We start from the raw sequence: 19,588 nt of genomic DNA, 5'->3' as shown, positions 1-19,588 counted from the left end.
CATCTCCATTCCAACCACAAGAGCCAGCAAATGGGTGAGTGATAAACGGGGCATTTCTGCTTTACAGACACTAGAACTGCAGTTACTCTACCTTCTACACCATGGCCTCCTGGCAGGATTGGTGTGTGTACATACAAGCTAGAGGGATAGTGTTTAGTCAGTCACAGCTAAGAGCTCCATTGAGGTCTATGCCAGGCATGATGAAGGTAGCCAGAAAGTAGTTGCGTTGTCCTGGACTCAACCTCTCCAGGTCATGCACAAACTTTCATAATCCATCAGCAACACGCACTGATTTCCTGTGCTGCCGTGGGCATGTCTTGAACGCTGGGCTGGTGCCCAAGTGCTCCTGAGTTCTAATTCGGGCTCTGCCACAGTTGCTACATGGTCCTGTTGGGCAAATCGCTTCACCATTCTGCCTCAGTTGTCCCTTGGTGCAAAATGGGGATTAGGAAACCTAATTCCATTCCTCATCGGGGTGTTCTGAGGATTGATTAAAGCTTGTAAAGTGCTGAGAAGATGAGCGCTAAATCTGAAGAGTGTTTCTAGAGCCACTTGCCAAACACTTATTATGGGATGTTAAAATCAACCATAGTAAGAACTAAAAGGCTAGCAGGATGACATAATGCACGATGTGGTTTCAGTGATGTCTTGCAGCAGAATGGTCACATCAGATTGTCTTTGGGAAAGATGGATTCACGCCCTTTATTCTGGGGAGAGGAGGGGGAGAGAAAACGGATCAGTCCCTGCGGTGTAATGGCCTTTCTTGCTGAGGTATAATAAAAAGAACCAGAATCCTTATCTGTGCTTAAATGTCTGTCTTTTTTTAGGTTCTTATATGGCCTTGTCAGGGTATTTGAGCACCTCAGATGAATGGCATTAGGTTAATTAATATATCTGAAGCTCTCGTAGTACTTCAGAAATGTTAATATAGCCACAGAACAGCTCTGGGTGGAAAGCTAGTAGTATCTTCATGCTTACAGATAAGCCTAGAGTGGTTATGTGGCTCCACTGAAGCAGGACTCCTGCGGAGCTACAATTTACAATGGCAGCTCTCTGAGGAGGACGGTGCTGTCATTGTGTGTGTGCAGCACCTAGCGCAAGGCAGCCCCTGTGCTTGAATGAGCCCTATAAGGTCTACCACTATACAAATAATATCTAGGAGTCGGGGGTCCTATATTCCAGCCCCTGGCTCTACCCAGGAGACACATCCCATTAGAATTTGTGGAAACAGGCTAGCACTGTCCTCCCAGGAGCTTATTTGCACCTCCCTGTCCCTCAGCACGGTAAGTGCTGAGATTCCATTGTGACGGATGCTTTAGAAATGAATGCAGTAATCTATATCCCTCCCTGAGCACTGCGAGCTCGGTGCTGTCTTGGTGATCATGAACTTGCAGACGTATCTTTGAGAAGTCTCTTACCCGTCAGTTTATGAGCTAATTAAGGACAATGGGCTCACACTATTCAATGGGCCATGTGGCAAGGGAATGACATAGGGAGTCTGCTGTTTGATACTGTTAACCTAGATAGCAACGAACAAGGTGGAGAAGGCTGGAGAGCTCCAAGGATTCTAGGCCAATGGGGGCTGAACACCTCTGAAAATCAGGCCACAAGTTAATAATTATTATTTAGTCATAGACCAAGACTCCACTGTGTTAGGTGCTGTACAAACAAACGGAAAGGTGGGCCCTGCCCGAAGGGACTTACCCTCACAAGATCCACAGCAACGTTTCTGCAGGGTCTTCCACGCTTTCCATGGATTGGATTGGATTTGAATGGCCTATTTTAAGAGCACCCTGGGAAGGGATGTATTTATTTGCTTGGTAGAGAAGTCTAGTTGGGGAAAAAAATCCACTGTTGCTTGAAGTAAAACTGTCAAAAAGCCTAAATTGGAATTTCTGTTGCTATTGTATATTTTGCTTTTCTTTCTTCCCTCCCCCCCACCCCTTATATGGATAATACTTGGCACTTTGAATCTTCAGAGATAACTGTGTGCTTTTCCCCTGTGAAGCGGGTTCGTTTATCTGTGTTTTGTTATAGGAGAAAGAGGCCAAAGTCACGCAGCGAGGCAGTGCGCCTGAGAGCCCGTCTAACCACTAAGCAACAGGTCCTCACTAAAACAATGTAATTTTAAATAGGTAACAACTCTTGGTGCTTACAGAGCATGTTACAATGTTCAAAGTGGTTTAAAAGGCTGGATGTTTAATTCGATGTAGTCATAAAATGCTGATTTCCTAATTGTGGCTCCAACACTTCTGGATTAATCGATGTGCACCTAGGCAGGCCCCCCTTGGATTCTGCTCCCACCTGCAGGGTGAACGAGTGGCTCAGTTGTCTGTGTTTGTGTCAGTTGTTCACTCCCCTGGAGTTTTGCACCTGCCCCTTTAACACCGGCCATGCCCGGGCCCCTTGCAAGGGAGGCAGAGCCTGAGCTGGGAGAATTTGCAGCTGCTGCTGAGGGTCTGTACTGGGGGGCCAGGAGGGAGGAGACACAGAGGGTCAGGAGCCAGGCTGCTTCCCCCTTGCACAGCAGGGCCTGGGCCGAGATGGCTGAGGTAGGTGTAAAGCCCCATGCGAGACGGGAACCAGCCTGCCCCTCAATGCCCGATTCACTCCATTTTCTCCTTACTAGAGGAGGGAGGAAGGGGCCACAGTGGTTCCTGGGAATTGTAGTTTTTTGGGAGGCTGCTGCCCCGAGGAGCCTTGAGGGCTTGTTCATAGCCTGGCTGGCCCTGCTTCTGGATCTGCAGAAGGCCAGGGGCTGCTGTGGCTTAGCCAAGCTGGAGGTGTGGGGCGGTTCCTGGGTTTTGAGGCTCCACAGGTGCTCTGGGATTTACTCGGCTCCAGCTGGTTGCAGGGAGGCGCCCGGCGCAGGGTTGAGCCCCCAGTGCTGGCTCTTCACAAGGAAGAGCGGCAGGTGAGGGGTGAAGGGAAGGATGAGTCTGTGGCTAAGGCACTGGGCTGGGAGCTGGGGGGAGAGGGGTTGAGATCCCAGCTCTGCTACAGATTCCCCCTTGTGACCTGGGGCAGGGGGCAAATCACCTTCCCTGTTTGTCGAAGTAGAACCCTGCCTTTCTCCCACGCTTCGTGCTTTTATCTTTGTAGGGCTTAGGTACACCTGAAAGTTATTCCAGAATAAGGCAGGATGTGAATTGAAAATGGAATAGCTCCCTGTGTGGACATTCTTATTCTGGAATCAGTGCCTTTTTCTGGTTTATCTTAAATCCACTTCCAAAGTGGATTGAACTAGTTTGGAGAAAGGGACTCTTACTCCGGAGTAGCTCATGGACAGACAAGCTCTGAGATCTGTCAAGTCTCTGAGGCAGAAACTGTCTCTTGTTTGTACAGCACCCAGCACCAATGGAGAGCCTCTAGGAACTGCCATGCTACCAGTAATGAATAAACAATCCGATTCTGGACTGGAGCTCCTTGCTTCCCCCTTTGTCAGCCTTGTTTGACGCTTACCGGCCAGGAAGGCCGTGTTGTTTTTTCCATTTTATGTTAAAAATTGCAACTTGGGGGAGCAAAACCTCCTTTGTCTACAGTGAATTCTGGACCAGGACCCCAGGGTGCTAGGAGCTGTACAAACACAGAACAAACAGATGGTCTCTGCCTGCAAAGAGCTTCCAAGCTAAATAATTATTCTGTTCTCATGTATTTGCCCTGCCAAATTTCACTGGATTAATAGATTCCAGGGCCGGGGGTGCTGGTCATGTTCCGTACAAAAGCAGTGGCTGTCCTGCCAGTGGAATTCCAAAGAGCAGCTTGCAGCGAGCAGAGCCCTGACGAGCCTGCAGGGGTCAGTATGGCCATGTGGAGTTCAGCTAACTGCTGCCTTGGTAAATTGGCAGCAAACTGTTTACAAATTATAGCAGAGGTGGGCAAACTACGGCCTACTGGCCGTTTTAATCCGTCCCTTGAGCTCCCGCTGGGAGTGGGGTCTGGGGCTTGCCCTGCTCCGGTGCTCTAGCCAGGGAGCAGGGTCGGGGGTCGCTCCACGCAGCTTCTGGAAGCAGCAGAATGGCCCCGCTCTCGCTCCTACTCCTGACGCCGCCCCCGCAGCTCCCATTGGCCGGGAACCACATGCAGAGCTGCCTGGCCACAGCTCCATGTAGGAGCCGGAGAGGGGACATGGCCACTGCTTCCAGGAGCCACTTGAGGTAAGTGCTGCCTGGAGCCTGCACCCCTGAGCCATCCCCCTGTGCCCCCAGCCCTGATCCCCCTCCGAACACCTCGGTTCCAGCGCTGAGAACCCTCCTGCACCCCAAACTCCTCATCCCCAGCCCCACCCCAGACCCTGTACCCCTAATCGGAGCCCTCACCCCCCACACCACTCCCCTGCCCCAGCTCAGAGCCCTCTCCTGCACCCTGAACTCCTCATTTCTGGCCCCAGCTCGGAGTCTGCACCCCCAACCACAGCCCTCGCCTCCCCCTCCCACACGCCAGCCCCAATTTGTGAGCATTCATGGCCTGCCATACAATTTCTATTTCCAGATGTGGCCCTCTGGACAAAAAGTTTGCCCACCCCTTGACTAGCCTCCAGGGACTCAATGGCACCAAACTCTCATGCTGCAGCCACACACACACAGCAGGAACGTGCTCTTCATCAGAACATATTGGAAGGCTTTGTCTGCGTTTTAAAATGTTGGGGGCAGGGTTCTGTGCACTTGGGCAATCCTTGAATAACGGAGGGGCCTTTGCTGGGAGTAAATTGAAGGGTTTTTAAGTCCTGTGCTCATGCTTGAAAAGGCAGTGCAGTCTAGTAGATAGGGCACTGGACTGGGATTCACATGACCTGGGTTCTAATTCCAGCTCTGACACTGACTTTGTAACCACAGGGCTTCACCCCTCTGTTTCCCCTGGAGACCATTATCTGCCTGGTCTCTTTAGACTGGGAGCTCCCTGGGGCAGGGACTGTCTCTTACTGTAAGTCTGTATGGGCCTATTGTGCTAAGTTCCATATACACACATCGCAAGAGTCAGTTGTTTGCTCGCTTTCTCAGAGGAATATTTGTCCCAAGAGAAATTCTCAACAGCTGGCTCTGTTCATCTACGACACATGCAGCAAGGCCATGAGTTATGTCCATGTACCACAGGGAGATGTGTTCAGGGATTGTACGGGCTAGAGGTGTTGTCCGAGCAAAGAGCAGGGAGCCAGGAGTTCCTGAATTCTCATCTTCACTCTGCTGCTAAATCCCTCTGGGACATTGGACAAGTCATTTTTGCCTGCTCTGTACCTCAGTTTCCCCTCTCCAAAAATTAGGTAGAACACTGACCGACTTTCCAAGACTGTTCTGAGGAGACGCATCATACTTTATAGTTATGAAATGCCAAGTATGAGCCGAGCCTCAGCCAGATCCATAGGCCCGAACAAACGCTTCCCGACTTCAGGGGAGTGTGAATTTCTCTCCGGACTTTGTCATGTTGGTCCAGCTCTGATATTATCTGAAGGAGGCCATAGATAAATGATTTGTGCTGTGCCTAGGAGCCACCCAGCACCCTGGCTGTCGTCCGAAGGAGCAGGAGAGTGAGGAAGAAAAGAAACTTTTCCCCTGAAGTGGAAATTGTGGTGAAGGGGAGAAAAGTGAGCAGGGGGGATCGCGCAGCCGGGCGAGGGCAGATTAAAGGAGCAGCTGGCTTGGGTAAGTAGACTTGGGGATAGCAGGTGGAAAGGGTGGCAAAGGAGCATTGTATGAATTATTCTAGACATGCAAAGTTTCTTGCACTGTCCTCTGAAGCATCTAGCGGTGGCTGCTGCCAGACCAGATGGAGCCAGGATCTGATACAGTCTGGTGACTCCTGTGTTCCTATACCCCACAAGGGCTTTTCAGCACCCTGGCAAATGCACTTTGCAAGGTTGCTTTCTGCCTCTCCTGCTAAGAGATCTCAGGCCATTTCCTCTTGTGTCGCGTTCAGATTCCAGGGAGGCTTGATACCCTGTATAAGAAAGAGTCAAGACTGCTGTTTGGTGGCCCATGTGAGGAGGTGGGACGTGGATGCTGCCACTCCGGGGCTAGGACCTGTGGCAGAACGTGGCTGGTGACTGGTTGCGGTGTCTGGAGATGCCATTCCCTTCTCGTGCCCAGTGTGTGGGTGTCATTCCAGATTCCGGGAAAGGACATGGATTCTGCTGCGACCTCTGCAGCTCTCCTTACATAGTCGATCCCAGCCGCAGAGGCAACCAGCTGAACACCTCTAGCTCTCTGCCTTCTCCGTGCCACAAACGGGATCCCAGGACAGGACAGGTGCTGACACTCTGCAATGCATGTGTTGAGGGAAAGCGCTGTCCTGTGGTCTGTGCGGGGCTGAGCTGGGCATCACCTGATGGACGGACCTTATGTTCAGTATCCGTCTCACCCTCTTGTTCAAAGGATGCTGCAATCCTGCCCCCTGCTGGGGGAAAAATCATGCATGTATTGAGCCATCCAGCCACTGCGTTGTGGTGTGTTGAGTATCTTGGCCCATACAGCCAGTCTGTATGTAGGGCCCAATCCTGATCCCACTGAAAATTCCCTGTAATAGGAAGAGGATTGGGCCCTTATGATCTTCTCCCAAAGTCTATTCTCTGATTAGATCTCAGCAGGTGAGCGCTGGCCAGGCCCCCCCACAGGTGATGTCTGGTCATCTTTGAACATCTCTTGCCTCATGTTCCCCTCCCCTCCCCATCCCAGGGATGTCATTGGACTTTGCCTTTATCAGCTGCCACCCAGGTGAGATCCAGGAACTGCAGTGTGTGCAGAGTGACCTTAATAATAATATAATATATGGAGCTATACCTATCTCATAAAGCTGGAAGGGGCCCCCAAAGGTCATTGAGTGCGCACCCTCTGCCTTCACTAGCAGGACCAAGTACTGATTTTGCCCCAGATCCGTAAGTGGCCCCCTCAAGGATTGAACTCACAACCCTGGGGTTAGCAGGCCAGTGCTTAAACCACTGAGCTATCCCTCCCACCCTTTCCCTGCAAACAGTCCCCCAAGCCCTTCACTCCGATCCTAGGCACGTCTCTGCTTGGTTACTGTCCCAGGCGTATAGTCATGGTGTCCAGCCCCTGAGCGACATGGAGAATGTCAATGGTGTTGTAGTAATTGGTATCACGGAAGTGTCTGTAGATTTTTTACCAGCGAATGGGAGGTGCAGTAGCTGGGGGGTTGGGGCAACGTACTGCGATCAGGCCTCTGTCACGTTAGGAGCTCCGCTCTGCGTGTACGTGTGAAAAAGCAAAATATTACAGCTGGTTCCTCAGTACATGTAATAACCATTGGCTGGAACTCCTCCGGGGGCAGGGGTATCCCCCCAGGTCTGGCACTCGGCAGGTCTCGGAGCACTTTGAACCCCGCAAAGGAGCCTGGGCCAGATGAGAGGAAGCAGCATGAAGAGCAGCTGCAGGTGTTTGCACAGGCCATGGTGGAGCTGCTCGGGGACCAGGATGGGAGCAAGCTCTGCTGTCTTGCCTACACCAGGAGATCCTGCCTCTGCCTCCAGAATTATCTCAAAGGCCCAGGTGGATGGAGCGGGAACCTAGAGAGATGGACCTAGAGTAATATAACCTAGTGCTGGTCATCCCAGAGCTCTGTACTTTAGTGCACTACTGAAATGCAGCCATTGCTGGGGTGGAGGGTGGCCACCAGCAAGTGTAGAACATACTAGTGACAGGGATGGGGCATGTTAGCTAGAACACCAGGACGTACTCGTACCCTTTGAAAACTCTCGTGAGCATGGTGTCCCTCTACAGCTGACTGGACCTTTGTTCTAAGGTCGTCTTGGAAAGCCCCACACGTCGGGAACTGTACAGATCTCTGTTCATCTGGCTCAGAAAGCGGGGAAGGGCGGGGGTCACCCGGCCAGTATGTCAATCTGAGGTCCCAGGTTGTTTAAAACGTCCACCTACTAAGTATGGGAAACGTTCGTGGACCACTGCAATGGTGCCCTAATGCTGTCGGGAAGATTGACCGAGACACGTGGCTTAGTCCACGTGCTTCTTGAAAAGCAGCTCAAGCATTCGTGTGGCCCCTCCAGAGAGGGGCAGAAGGCACTGGCTGTAACTCTCGAAGAGTGGCACCTCGCTCCACTACTGCCAGTGTCTGCTTTGAGCTATTGGCCCACACCCTAGGGTGGGATTCGAACCCATGACCTGGTGGTGCACAAAGTGAGGATGCCCCCAAGTGAGCCATAAAAAATAGCCCCCAGTATTAGTGCAACACAAGGAGGGAGGAAGGTTGGGTCCTGTGGGTGCTGCCAGCCAGAGCTGAAATGTTTGCCCCATCAATCCCAGCCTCTCAGATCCACTCCCACGGGCCTCCCCCTCACGGAGGGCTTGGCAGCTCCTCATAGCTGGGCACAACTCTTTGTAGAGCCCCTTGTCCACACCTGGTTCCATGTCTGACTCCCTGATGTGCTGACATGCTGCTCCTGTGGCAGGGCTAGGCGAGCGCGAGAGCCAGACACGAGCCCTTGAGTTCTTGAGGTTGCTGCAGGAATCCAAGCGACTAAAAGCCCTGAAGTTCTGCAGCGACGGGGCCAGCCAGCAAGCCGAGGAGCCCAGGAGGCAAGGAGTGGTGTGGGGTGAAACCCATGGGGAATAATGGAGCAGCATGTCCCCTAGCTGAGGGGTAGTGCTCATGGGCTGAGCCTTCCCCAGACAGGATTCTCCATCAGGGTGTCGTCAAATGTGTTGCTGCCGGGGCTCTGGCCCAGCTGTCTCGTGGGGAAACGCCAATAATCATGGACAAAAACAGAGCTTAGGGGACAACTGATCACTTTCAGTCCAGAGAGAGACCAACAGGGAAGGGATTTGGGGCGATGACGTGCTATTGTCTCACGTGTCCATAGGCTGCCAAGGCCTCTGCAGACCCAAGGGGCAGAACTGGCTGGCAGCCAACCTAGCTGGTTTTTGAGTGACTGTGTTGTCCAGTGGTTAGAGCAGGGGACTGGGCCTTAGGATTCCTGGGTTCTTTTCCCAGCACAGTTATGAATTCAGTGTTTGGGGCAAGTGCTTGCCCCTGCCTTCCTCCAGTTGTGAAATGGGGGGTAGGCACCCTGATCCCCTGCAGCGCTCTGAGGCCCCGTGCGAAGGGCGCAGCACTGTCCTGTTGATTTCCTCAAGGAGGCGAGCCGTTGGGCTGGGGAGTGGCCAGTGGAGATCTCTAGCCTTTGAGGACTTTGTCCTGAAGAACCAGAGGGTGTTGCGTGAAGAGCTGAAACTATGCGAGAGAGCCACGCAAAGGATTCTGGGATACTCCAACAACTTCCTGCATAAGAAGCTCAAAACAAGCAGCCAAGTAAGCTGAAATATGAATTCCCCCCGCGAGGATGGGGTCATGTGGGGCAGTGTGGTGCTAACCAGTCTAGTGACGTGGGGGAGTGTGTTCTGGGCAGGGGAGTGAAGTTACACCCCAAGAGGGTTACTAGTGAAAGCCTGGTTACCCCTACAGAAGCCCGCCAGAGTTGAGCGGAAGAAGGGAAAAGGAGCTCTGGGGCTCCTCAAGCCCATTGCAGAACTCGGCGAAGAGACGTGCTGCGCGGCCCACTGCACTGTGGTAAATACTCCGGGGCCCCCACACCGCAGGGATGCTGGGTTTGCAGGAGCAGTGGGGCAGATCACGTTCTCAGAGCAAGTCAGTCAGATACAACAAAAAAAATGACCGTCTGGCATCCCAGTGCCTCTCTGCCAAAGGGTTCCAGGGGCTAGGGCTGGGGGGGCTGAAAGCCAAAGCTCCTGGGTTCTAATCCTCTCTGCCTCTGATTCACTGTGAGACTCTGAGCAAGTCACTTAATCGGTTTGTGCCTTAGTTTCCCTAACTGTCAAATATTTAAAATAAAACAGTCCAGTCTCCAGGGCTCTCTTCCTTTCCCTCGACTGCATTGGCATTGGTCCAATGTGTTAGTCTGTCCTGTTGCTCCACATACCTGAGAGGTGGGTGTCCAGCCTACTTTCACTCTGATGGGGGTGGATCAGGCAGCCTGGCGTGTATATGGATGGTACCATGTAGCATACAGGTTTCCTATGCGCTGTGTCATTTGGCTCCTTCTCAGATGGCCTGCACCTATGGCCGGCTGCTGCAGCACTGGAGGGATCGAGCATTAATGGGCCAGTCGGAGGCTCGCTGAGTCCTAGCCGAAATGCTAACGCCCTCGGGTGAGTTGTGAGCATGTGGTGATCACCCAGGTAAAGGAATAGAAAACCTGCCGTACAGTGATAGACTCGAGCTCAATCGATTTAGCGTCACAGAGAGAAGGTTATGGGGTGACTTGATCTCAGTTTGTAAGTACCTACAGGGGGAGCAGACAGTTGATGATGGGCTCTTTGCTCTAGCAGAGAAAGGTCGAACACGATCCAACGGCTGGAAGTTGAAGCTGGACAAATTCAGATGGGGGGTAAGGTGGGTTTGTTTTTAACAGTGAGAATAATTAACCCTTAGAGCAACTTACCAAGGGTCGTGGTGTGCAGGGCCGCCCAGAGGATTCAGGGGGCCCAGGGCAAAGCGGGGAGCTGCGGCACTTGTACTCACCTGGCGGCGGTCTGGGTCTTCGGCGGCATTTTGGCGGCAGGGGGCCCTTCAGTCACTCTGCGTCTTCGGCAGCACTGACGGGTCCCCCCGCCTCCGAAATGCCACTGAAGACCTGGACCACCACTGGGCCAGGGCTTGTGAGGCCCCTGCGGGGCCTGGGGCAAATTGCCTCCCTTCCCTCCCCCTCCCCAGCGGCCCTGGTGGTGGAATTATTGCGGGGAAGTTCTGTGGTCTGTTGTACAGGAGGCCAGGCTAGATGATCCCAGGGGTCCCTGCTAGCTTTGGACTTTATGAATAAACGCAGAGCAAAGCTCGGGGTTTATTTGGAAACCCGATGTGTGCACATGGCACTGCTCTCTGCTGGCTGGAATCAGATCCCCGTGCTGCCGGCCTGTAATAGCTAAGGCTGACAAAGGGGTTAAAAGGCTCAATGGGGCTCCTGGAGATTCTCTTGGCGTCAGTGATTGTAAGGTCTGGATCTCCTGCCTGCAGGTGCAGTGTTGTCTGTGTGGGACCAAGCAACCAGGGCAATGAAACCCTCCAAACAGTCAGGGAAAAGCCCCACCGGAGTCCTGCTAAGAAAATACACCCAGCCAGTGCTGTTGGTGCAGGGCAGATCCCTGCTGATCTCGTTCTTTTGGGGCCTGTTGCAAAGCCCCTTCTCGTCCATTGCGTGGGGTTTGCATCAGACCCCTGATGCTCTGGCATTTGTCCTGGCTGTGCTACCGTCTGCTGTGGTGCACGCAGGGGAGAATCACACCGTTTTCCTGTTTGCCTGCAGGGGGCTGTAGGTATAACTGTTACCGCTTCATATCCTGGGTGACTGGCTCCCGCCCAAGCACCATTAGCAAGGTTAACGAGCAGATGAAGAAGACGGGGGGAGACAGGGAGCCTCCTCTCCACAGACTCAAGTAGTGGAGGAAGGTTGGTACCAAAGAGCTGTGCCAAAGCTGCTTCTCACCCCACGGGCTTTCTGCTTCGGGTCCATATTTTGCATTGTGTGCATTTATTGCTATGTTTTGCTAACTGCTCCTGTAAAGGGCCTCATGCAGGGCAAGGGGGACTGGCTGCGGGGGAGAGGCATGGGCTGTGGCTCCTGCGTTCTTAGGAGGGGTGGATATGTTGGATTGGTTTAAACCCTAGATTAGCTCTCTGTGCAAGCAGGTGTAACCTAGACAGCCAGGCTACTGAGCTAACGAGGGCACCAGTTGTGACAATACCGACCCTTGTGCGTTAGGGCTTCTCTGATGGTCTCTGGGGTTGGAAGGGGATTTGCCCTGAGACATCACTGTCACGGAGTGTGGGGGAGTCAGGCCCTGCACCCCCCAATTTCTGCGATTCACCGTGACTCTCAGCCAGCCAGTAAAACAGAAGGTTTATTAGACGACAGGAACACAGTTCCAAGCAGGACTTGTAGGTACAACCAGGACCCCTCAGCCAGGTCCCTCTGGGGGGCAAAGCGCTTAGACCCCAGACTTGGGGTTCCCTGCCTCTTCCCAGCCAGCCCAAAACTGAAACCAAACCCCCTCCAGCAGGCTCTGCCCCCTCCTTCTCTCCCCCTCTCCCTTTGTCCGGTTTCCTGGGCAAAGGTGTCCACTTGCCCCACTCTCCTTCCTGGCTCAGGTTACAGGCTCAGGTACCATCCCTCACCTAAAGTCATCCCCTGCTCTCCCATCCCCCATGCAGACATTCCCAGGTCAATCCACCCTGCTCCCTACTGCGTCACAATCACTGACTGTTTGGCTGGGAGGGTGCGTGTCTTTCTGTGAAGCGTTAGCTATAGATCACTGCCAGAGCCAGGGTAGCAGTTGGTTCTTTGGGGCAGGGGTCTGCCTTTCCGTTCTGTGTTTGTCCAGCACCAAGCACAGTGAGCCCCTCGTCTGTGATCATGGGTGCGATGATACAAGTACATAATCAGAGTCCCTGGGCCTGTGACGTGAAATGGTCCTAACTTCCTTACTAGTTACTTTCGCCTGTGAGCCTTGAGCACAGCGGCTGCAGACGAAGGACGCGCAATGAGCTCTTAGTCTGGCCTCTTGTTCTCAGTGAGCACGTCCCTGTCTGCAGGGACCCGGGGCTGATATGGAACCGACCAAAGGCCGTTTCCCCTGTGTACCGTGACACAGCATCCTCTGCCTGCCCGGATGGGACAGTCCAGAGTGGGGGTGACATCACAGGGGCACTAACTTGCCCCATCAGCACATTTCATCTCCCAGAGAGGTCCCAAAAGGGCCAGCTTTGTGAGCAGCCTAGGACAGCCGACTGCAGCATTCGGCGGGTCGGAGCCCTGAGCCAGCATATCTGTCATTTCAGCATGTGGGCCTAGACAGAGGTCACCCCAGCTGGCCCCCTGGCTGACACCTGGGAGACCACCTCTAGATTAAGGGTGTGGCGCTCCCAGGGACTGTCGGGCACGTGCTACACAGACAGGCTGAGCAAACAGCCCTGGTCTCAGTCTGGTGGGCTAGTGGCTGCAGGGTGGGCATCTGAGGTCAAAGCCATGACAGGAGGGAGGAGGTATAAAGTGGGTTATCAGGAGCCATGTGAGGCCTGGGCTGTGGCACCCCAAACTCAGACCAAATGAGCCGGCTCATTGTCTTCTGTTGCCATGTCCACTCCCCGTCTGCTCCGTTAACCTCTCGGCTTCCTGCCCCGCCCTGTAGGAGACCCCCAAGCCAAACAGGAAGGGTTGTGTTACTGGGGAGAGAGCGCACCCCAGTCAGGCACCATTGCTGGCTTCCCTCGCCACAGCTGGTTCCCAGGAGCTGCCTTCAGTCTCGGTCCACGGACTATCCTCAGCTGGCGAGCCGCCCACCTCTGTAACAGGCGTGAGTAGAAGGGCTTGTTTGGGGTGGACTCTGCAGCTGTGCAGTGCCTCGACCGGCAGGGAGGAAGGGAGTCCAGAGAGCTGCTGAATGCAGCTCTCCCTGGAGGGCTGCTTTCCTGCCTGCTCGCACACAGCTGCCTGCTGCTGGCAGTAGCCGGTGGCTAGAAGGAGCCCAGGAGCGAGAGGTTACAGTGCTGTGGAGGGAGCAGTGCAGGCAGCATGGGGAAGCCTTGCCAAGTGCTTGAACCTGCAGCTCCACGGAGAGCCCCCCTCTGCCCATACGGGGGACATGGCATCCGGCCTCAGCCCAAGCCTTAGGGGCTGATGAGTTGCTGCTGGAGCAGCTTGTCTGTCTGCCCTCATGGAATCCTAGAAATGGAAGGGACCTCGCGAGGTCATCAAATCCCCTTGCCTGCGCTAAGCCAGGGCCAAGTAACCCTAGACCATCCCTGACAAGGGTTTGTCCAGCCTGCCCGTAAAAACCTCCGGCGACAGGGATTCCACAAGCTCTCTGGGAAGCCAGTTCCCGAGCTGAGCTGATCTGCCCTGGTAGGTAGAAGGTTTTTCCTGATCTCTAATCTAAATCTCCCTGGGTGCAGATTAAGCCCATTGCTTCCTGGACATGGAGAACAATCGATGGCTGTCCTCTTTCTAACAGCCCTTAACATATCTGAACACTGGTATCCGGTTCCCCCTCAGTCATCTTTTCTGAAGACTAAACCTGCCCGGTTTTGTAACCTTTCCTCAGAGGACAGGTTTTCTAAACCTATTACTGTTTCTGTTGCTCTCCTCTGGACTCTCTCCTGCTTGTGCAGAAATCCATGGGGACGACCAGCTCTACACGGTGTATACGCACAGCTGCACCTCTGCCTGCACTCTGCTGCTGTGGAGATCATACCCCAGCACCAGTCGTCATGTCTCTCTCGTTTACTGGTGTTCTAAGGCTGCCCAGTTGAGATTGTCCATCCGTCCATCTCCCCCCCCTCCCGGTGCTGGGTGCTGTACAGAGTTAGTCTCTGCACTGAAGAGCTTATGATATAAAAAGACAGACAAAGAAGGGAGGCGAAGGACGTGCTTTTACCCCCATGTAACGGGAAACGGAGGCACGGAGCGACAAAGTGACTTGCCCAGCATCACACAGGGAGTCCGTTGGCACTATCTGGAACTGAGCCCAGAGCTCCAGAGTCCCAGACAGTGCTTTGTCCAAGCCTCTGTCCCCCTCCCATCTAACAGAAAGTCCTGGCTAACAGAAAGGTTAAGGACCTGGGAATAAAAGCCAGGAATCCCGTCTTCCAGTGCTCTGCCCCAACCACTAGGCTGCATTGCTCTGGTGTGACCCACTGCTGTGATAACCTGGTGACCTTGGCAGTGATCTTTCTGTCTGTCTCCCTGGCAGGCTCTGGACCCCTGCCCCCCGCTGCAGGCCATGCTTGTCTCAGCACTGGCAGGGAGATGACATCACCTTGTACCAGGCGGCCAGCTGGCACCTTCTCTCCTGCACTGGCTGCTGCTCCATCTGCTTCTCTCGCTCCCTCCAGCCCCCTGCCGCACAGAGCCCAGGTGATACGTCCGGTAAAACATCCTCAGCTGCTGTAAATCAGTGCAGTTCCAGCAAAGTCAATGGGACAGTGCTGACTGACTCCCACTGGGGATTTGGCTCAGTAACCCAGGCAATTTAAGTGGGGTTAGCCAATCCAGGAACCAGTGCTAGGAACGCCCTGGTCATCTTAACCACCAAAGCACAGGCCTTTTGTAAATGTAAACCCACTGGCCTGGCCATCTGCGACTCCCGCTGATACCTCTAGCAGGACAAGTGTTAGCCCCAGCGCTCTGGTTAACTGCGTCCTCCCTCCCTGGAACTCCCCCTGCAGCCGTGTGCTGTTCAGTAGCTGCCGGCTGCCTCCCCCGGGTGGCGGGAGCGATCCCTGCTCTCCTGTGAAGAGTAGCGGGCTCTGGGGAAGGAAGGTGCTCTGTGAAGGTTGGGCTGTATTACCATGTGCAAAGCACGACCACGCATAGGTTGAGAAGCGCTTTGAGATCTGCGGCTGGTGGAATGTGTTATGTAAGACCACGGGATTGATACTAACCATGGCCCGGCCCTCCTGTAATATGTGCTTTGCACTGCAGGTGTCACCATGGCAGAGCCCTTAAAGCAGGGGCTCTCCAGGGTTTGTGCTGGTGACCCCCTTCACACAGCAAGCCTCTGGGTGTGACCCTCCCCCCCCCCCCCGCATAAATTACAAACACTTTTGAATGTATTTAGCACCATTATAAATGCTGGAAGCAAAGCGGGGTTTGGGGTGGAGGCTAACAGCTAGCGACCCCTCCCTTAATAACCTGGTGACCCCCTGCAGGGTCCTGACCCCCCCTCCCCAGTTTGAGACCCCCCTGCTTTAAAGAGAGGAGGCTGAGCTGCTGCTATTATCAGCGCTGAATGACGCCAAGCGGCTGCCAGCCTGGAAGGCTTGAGATGGTTATGGGGGCGAGACACGTGCACCTGGCTTTACCTCTAGGGGGCGCCCTGTGTAACTTTCCCTGCAGATTGATGGAATACTTCTCTCCCACCTCTTAGACTGAGCAGCAGCATCTGCGGGGCCTTGGCTACACTAGGGATCCAGCCCACCCTGCGCAGCCTTCACCCCTGGCCCAGTCTCTGGCTCTCTCTCAGCTTCTTGGTCCGGACTCCAGGCTCCGTCCAGCCTGTCAGCAGATGCAGGGAGTGGAGGAGATATGGCAAGGGCAAGAGCTGCAGCCTCCTTTGATCCTGATGGGGGCAAACAAACGGGCTGTTCCAGGGGGCCGGTTTCTTGGCGGCTGCGGTGCAGGTGAGCTGGGGACAGCACAGGCCTTGTGTTGCTCGTGTTGGCTTGGGAATTGCATGACAGCAACAGACCCTGGGGGGCTCCTAGGAGGAGAGGTGCCTCACGCTCCTCTCTCACCATGACTGCCACAGTGTGACGCTCCCACCCCCACGGGCTAGGCATGGTCTCGGAAGGGCTGTGACCCATGGTAGCTCTTGAGCAAATGTTAGGCCAAAGCGGAGGGGCACCTCCCCTGGGCAACTGTGAGAGGAAGGGAGCCTTGGAATGATCTAGAATCCCCCTTGCCCCTTCAGCTGGGGTGGAGCAAGGGGTAGACAGAGGAGAGCAGGTCTGTGTGGGGAGCTGGGACGACAGCCAGAAGCTGGGGCTGGGCCAGGCTGGTGTGCAGGGGTGGGACATGATCCTAGCCCAGCAAGACAGGCCAGAGAGCTCAGACAAGTACTTCCCTGGCTGTTCTGACAGCAGGCATCACTCCTCTGCTGGGGCTGTAACCCGAGTTCCCTAGGCTCTCGAAGATTACAGGTTCAAATCCCAGCTGGGCTGAGATATACAAAGGGTATTGCACATCATTTCCCTGCTGTGCATGTATGACGACTGTGTCTGCATCGCAGAGAGCCCTTGGCATATCCTGGAGTAGGTGTTTACCCTGCTGCTCTTGTCCAAAACTTTCCTGGTCTGGTGCATGGTGCCGCTCAGTTGCTGCCCTCCTCCCCAGAAGCAGTCGCATTTCTTGTGCTGTCCGAGCTTTAGGGTGCTAGCTAGTACGTTTACTATTCTGAATCTGCTGTAGATGCAGGTTGGTGGTTTACAGCCTGTCTCCCTTTATCTCCAAGAGGTGCCACCTTCAGCCCAACCCCTCAGCCCCTGCTGTGCTGCTCAGAAGCTGTGAGGAAGGGTAATGTGTGCCATGGAGGAAGTGGGTTAAAGTGCCAGGATTTCCCCCTGGTGCATGAGAAGCGGAGACTGTTGACTGCATAGCAAGCTGGCAGGGGGTTGTCCCCTGGGCACTCCTTACATGGCCAGTCTCACATTGGGTGACTTCTATTTCCTAGGTGCTGAGAGGGGCCTGCTGCCCAATGCAGAACAGAGGTTCCCGTCCCAGCTGGTTGGAGGCAATGAGACCCGAAAGCTGGTAACAGCCTTTCTGAACTTCCCCCCTCACCTCCCCTTAGCGTTTTCAGGGGACTGGCCCTGCCCCTGGTGTGCACACTCATAGTCCGGCTCCATCCTACAGGCTGTGCAAGATCCTGCTAGTTCTGGGCCTGAGTGGTTGATGTCTAGAGAGTGAGAGGGAGCCTTCTTCCCAGCCAGCCCAGGGGAGTGAGAGGCTGGGACCTGGCCAGGAGTCAGTCCCAGGGCACCTGTCTGCCAGTGCAGAATGCTAACCTCAAATTCACGCCCCTCCCTGGGCCAGCCCCACTCAGCCTAACCCTGCACTGGCTCCTGCTACAGAGTCAGCACTCACTTGCCCAGGTTCCCCCTCAGCCTGGCATGAGGGGCTGCTGGGGTGTGGAGCAGAGGCATTGTGATGACCACGTAGACCTACCACCTCCCTGCAGTTGCCTCTCGTGCAGAACAGCCCCTGCCATGCCTGCAGGATCCCAACTCCCTTCTCTGCTTCCCGCCGGTGGGCAGAAGGAAGTGGAAATGCCAGGCAGCTGGAGTGGGGGGGATCACAGGGCTGGGCATCGCCTGCAGCCTTGGCGTGTGATGTTCCTCGCTGCTTGGAGAGCCCTGTCCTTTCGTGGTACCCGGGGGCCAGCTGTAAGGTCTGTCCCTAGTCTACTTACCAAGTCTTTGCTTTGTGTCTCCGCAGCCTGCCCTCCCCAGCAGCCTCCATCCTCCTCGTTAGCAGCGCACGTGGCTGCCCCAGTGCTCCTGGGGGCTGGAGCATGGGTCTCAGAACGCAGTCTGCCAGCTCAGCTACGGGGCCTTCTCTCAGCTCCACAGGTGAACACCCAAGGACAGCATGTGAGTGGGGAGGCTAAGGTCACTGTTCCCCTCAGCTGGCCCATGACTTTGTGCTGCCCTGGGTAGGGCCAATGATGCCCAGCCCTGGCCTCGCTGGCTCCCAGCTATTCAGGAGTGCTCTGGTATCGCCGCCAGCAAGCAAAGCCAGAGGGTCTGGCCCAAGGAGGGGAGCATCCAAGGGCTAGTGTGAGAAGGCAGCTGTGAAGAGTCCAACAGCCGTGCTGGGCCTGGGAATCTGTGGCCACCCTTGCAATTCCTGTGGCTCAGCTGGCCCTTGGAGCATCAGCCCCAGGTGCGCACTGGCAGGGTTCTTCCCTGAGACCTGCTGGGTGCACACCCAGGGCCCTGGAGCTGGGGTGGGTGAAGGCAGGTCAGTGTAGGACCCATAAGGTAAGGTCTGAGCGGCCCCTGAACCGTTGTAGGTGGACAGCACTGCCCTTGGCAGGAGCGGGCACAGTCTGGGCTCCCCATTCCCATTCCAGGTCCCTTAAGGTAGGACTGAATCACCCTGGGGGAGAGGCCTCCTTCTAGGCTTTGGAACTCTGCCCCATTGCAGCTTCCCTACTTTGCCCTGTAGGAAAGACAGGCCTCACTGGGTCCTGTCATCATTGGCTGGGAGAGCCAGTTACTGTTCCCCACGAGCTGTGCAGCAGAGGCTGGCAGTCGCTGCAAACAGAGACCCAGCAGCAAGGAAGCTCGTAAGCACCTGCTTAACCTTTAGCATGTGCACTTTCCCCAGGCACGGCTTTGCTTGCACGGCTGCTGGAGTTCTCCTGAAAAACACAGCCCCCAAAGCCCTTGGTTCTTGCCTCCTCTCTCTCGGGCTGGGAGCCCTCAGCCCAGGCTCCCAGATCCAGGGCTGCTGTGTTCTAGCGAAGCAGGAGAAAGTTACTCTTGGCATGGAAGTTTGGACCACACACGTTTATTAAGCACAACGCCCCCCCGCCCAGCCTCTCTGTATTTCTATATATTAATTCATTTGGCAGATTATTTTTTTAAGGAAAAAACAAGTACCTGGTGGGTTGAAATTCCCTCTTAAAATGACATTAGCAAATGCACATGTAAAAAATAAATAAGCTCGTACATTCAAGTATATGGCAATTACATCACGCTTCCGCAAGCCGATTGGTCAGATTCCAGTTCGTGGCCGGGCCAAGCAGGGTGGCATGGGCACAAGTCCACAGCTGGTCATGTTGTCTTAACAGCCGGAGCCCGGGGGGGGTGGCCCCTCTTACCGAATACAATACAGGGAGCCATGGCCCTGCTGAACTGGTCCATCCATCCAGCAGTACTGAGGGTGAATTCTACCTGCTCCCACCTACGACATCCACACAGGTTAGCGCACTGGTACTTCTCCCGAGAGTCGGTCAGTTGGGTTAAGTGCCACCGGCCTGAATTTCTTGCCGCTGGAAATTTTCCATGAAGGCCGCTCCTGAGAGCGACGAGGACTCGGCCCTAGACC

At 54.7% G+C, this 19,588-nt stretch overlaps 1 long non-coding RNA gene across 1 annotated transcript; it reads left to right on the top strand.

Annotated features, from left to right (window-relative positions):
• The first annotated feature begins 7,223 nt into the window (after nucleotides 1–7,223).
• LOC127036222 (uncharacterized) lies at nucleotides 7,224–19,216 on the top strand. Its single transcript, XR_007770045.1, has 10 exons — nucleotides 7,224–7,499; nucleotides 8,417–9,276; nucleotides 9,430–9,534; nucleotides 10,031–10,133; nucleotides 11,288–11,430; nucleotides 13,170–13,334; nucleotides 14,730–14,893; nucleotides 15,875–16,158; nucleotides 17,208–17,287; nucleotides 17,972–19,216. It is a non-coding gene; the product is annotated as an uncharacterized LOC127036222 (long non-coding RNA).
• The last annotated feature ends 372 nt before the right edge of the window (nucleotides 19,217–19,588 follow it).

The sequence above is a fragment of the Gopherus flavomarginatus genome, chromosome 17 (genome assembly GCF_025201925.1).
Source record: "Gopherus flavomarginatus isolate rGopFla2 chromosome 17, rGopFla2.mat.asm, whole genome shotgun sequence".
Taxonomy (NCBI): Eukaryota; Metazoa; Chordata; order Testudines; family Testudinidae; genus Gopherus; species Gopherus flavomarginatus.
Note: the sequence above shows the minus strand (reverse complement) of the source record. Positions and strands in the feature narration are given on the sequence as shown.